Below are 3,101 nucleotides of genomic sequence, written 5' to 3'. Positions count from 1 at the left end.
ACCATATGGAAGATTCAGTGAGGTGAGGTTTGCTTTGTGCAGAAAGGGAATTCTTAGCATAATAGTATAAATGCTAAGTATAAATATTTATATTTAATATAATCATTGAATATTCAAGAGGAGATATTGTAACTAGCCCAATAGTTTCATAGACAGAATTTGTTTGAAATTGACAGAATTTTTTTTTAATAAACAGACCTTCCAGTCTGAAAGACTGAAACTTACATTTGTTTTATCTGAGTACCTTCTTCAACTGTAACCCCAGGGCCTCTCAAAAAGTATCCAAAAAACTGAAACTCATTAGATTATAGCATCCAGACAATGAGATGTCCCTCATTAGTCATAATTGCTCCCTTACTCTACCCAAGTTCCTGTTTTCTCACACATAGTTACATTTCTTCCCTGCTATATAAATCCCCAATTTTAATTGGTCAGGCAGATGGATTTGAGACTGATTTCCCTTCTCCTCATCTGAAGCACTGTTTAAACCCTTCCTCCTTGGCAAAAATCATTCTCTCACTGATCGACTTTCTGTGTGGCTAGCAGCAGGAACCAGACGGTACCCCTGGTGTATCAGTAACAATGACAACTACAAAGTTCAACACAAGAGTCTTTGCCTCAGGAAGTCTGGTAGTATTTGAAAAATGAGCCAAGAGGTAAATAAACATATAAAAGCTACTGAATGCATAGGACAAGAATAAATCTGATAGAAAATTATCAATTAAAAAAAATTATAGACTAATCCTGAGTCTTGCAAGGGGAAAAGAAAATGGGAATGCAAATCAGAATCTAAGTAAAGAAAGTATTTCAAGGGACAGGGAGTGATTAACTATGCCTAAAAATGGCCAGGCCATTGTGTAAGATGATCTGAACGGCAATCATTTTCTTTAGGAAAATGGAAGACTTTTGCAATTTCACTCTCAGTCCCGTGGTGAAAGACTGGAGTGAATTAAGAATAAAAGGAGACTTGAGGACATGCAGATAGCAAGTACATACATTTTAAAAATAGTTTAGCTAAGAAGAGAAAAAGAAAAACATAAAGAACTAGAGAAGGATATAAGAAATCAGATTTTTGAAAGATGGCTAATGGTATAACTTTGTTTTAGGCTAAAAGATAATCCAATAGAGAGTGAAAGACAGATGGAGCTGGAGAGTTAAGAAATCTTGACAGATGAAACACATTTGAGTGAAACACTGTGGGGTCCAAAGCACAAATAGAGTGGTGTCTGCCCTTCTCAGTGACAGCAAGAATTGTTTATCCATTACATGTGAAAAGAAGCCAGAGGATACCATGAGTACAGATACTAGTGAGGCGTCATTGTCACCATGTTGGTACAATTTCATATTCTAATTTGATGTTTTCTATTTTCTTACTAAAAGAAGGCCAATGAAAAAGGAATCAAATATAGAGGAGGAAAGGGGACAAAAGGATGAATAATCTCAGAAAAGGAAGATAGAGATGCTGGTAAGCAAAAAAGAGATTGCCTATTAAGCATAGAAGTGATTTGCACATTATTTTGGAGAAGAAATAAAGTTTTCCAAAATTTATTAAAAGAAAACAGAACTTTCAAAGAGTAATAAATTAGTCAGAAACACAAAATCTTAAGTTTATATTTTTTATATCAATGTTTCCATGGAGTTAAGTGGATATAGCTAATTTATACAAGCTTAAAAAAAAGAAGAAGATTAGTTTTACTTGTAGCTGACTTCATTAAAATATTCTTCCTAAGCCATTTGGAAGGCAAACCTCTAGGTAATATTACAGGATGTTAAAGTCATTTAAATACAAATAATGTATGCCATATTTGCATTTAACAAGTTAACCCAAGTTCATCCTACCTGTAGGGCTTTTAAAATGTTATAAAAAGAATAGATAAGCAAAATATTTTTTTAAGTATTAGACTTCAATTCTCAAAACTTAATTTGAAATGTAGAAAGACAAATGCATTTTCTTTGATCTCAGCTGGAATTCTGGGCTGAAATCCACATTTGTAGCTGATCTGTGAACTGTGTCTTGTATAACGAACGGATTCATGGTGAAATCCTTTGGGCTCGTTAGTTTTCTTCTATTGAATAGTGATGCTTCTGGGGTAATGTGATGGTCCACAAACACCAACACTAAAAACAAAATTTTTAGATGGCTAAAAAACAAGAAACAGAACAGTGAAATAGTATACCTGGCCATGTTACTCTTTCCATGCAACAAATCAAAATTATTTAGGCTTCATTTAAAGCAGCAAAAGGCAGCCTGATTAATTCAATGTATGCCTCAATGATCCTCAGCCAAACTCATGGTTGTGACATATGAAATATAATTGGTATGAATTGAAATAGCCTGTCTTCTTTCAATCTTTCATAATAATCCTACTGTGTTAAGGCTAACATTTCTTCATAGTAATATCCCATTGATTGGTGAAGTTTTGTACATGAGGAAAAAAGGGGCATGAAATTTAAGGCACAGTCATCATGTGTGGCCATTCTTGCACTGTTGTTTGAGTGATGTTAAAAGGGTTATCTGTCTTGAAAACATTTGATGTCTCAGGTGAACACCTGCTACCCCCAAATTCACTATGTTATACCAATGCATTAGTATGAATTTGTGCATTTCATCTCCAGAAAGCCACCACTGAAATGTTAACCTGTTCATCAGTGACACTATTAAACAAATAAATTCATATAATTAGAAAAACTTAGAGGCTATGGGTCAAGAATAACCCATTTTGATCTCCCAAGAATCATTCTTGGAAGGTTGCTTAGATGACTATTCTTAAATTTCAAAAGTTCAAACAAGTTTAGAAACCTCTATTCCTGAAAGAACAAATCTGAGATAGGTAACAAGTTTTTCTAAATCATATTTAAAAAGTAAATTCTAGACTTATATCCAGAAACTATGCGTGTCTTACATCATTCATTATTAGATTGCCTGTTATTCGCTTGGAGTCAATGATTAAAAGACAATTGTTATTGCACTAGCAACAAAGGAAAACTTGGTCCTCAGAAAGTCAAAAATAAACATAACAAATATGGAAAGCCTCTAATTTCTGCCTGTCATCACAAATTCCATGTCATTGCTGGGAGAAGAAAGAGAGAAAGAAGCAAAG

The sequence above is a fragment of the Mandrillus leucophaeus genome, unplaced genomic scaffold, assembly GCF_000951045.1.
Source record: "Mandrillus leucophaeus isolate KB7577 unplaced genomic scaffold, Mleu.le_1.0 Scaffold477, whole genome shotgun sequence".
Taxonomy (NCBI): Eukaryota; Metazoa; Chordata; class Mammalia; order Primates; family Cercopithecidae; genus Mandrillus; species Mandrillus leucophaeus.
The sequence above is the reverse complement of the archived record's forward strand: the minus strand, read 5'-3'. Positions refer to the sequence as shown.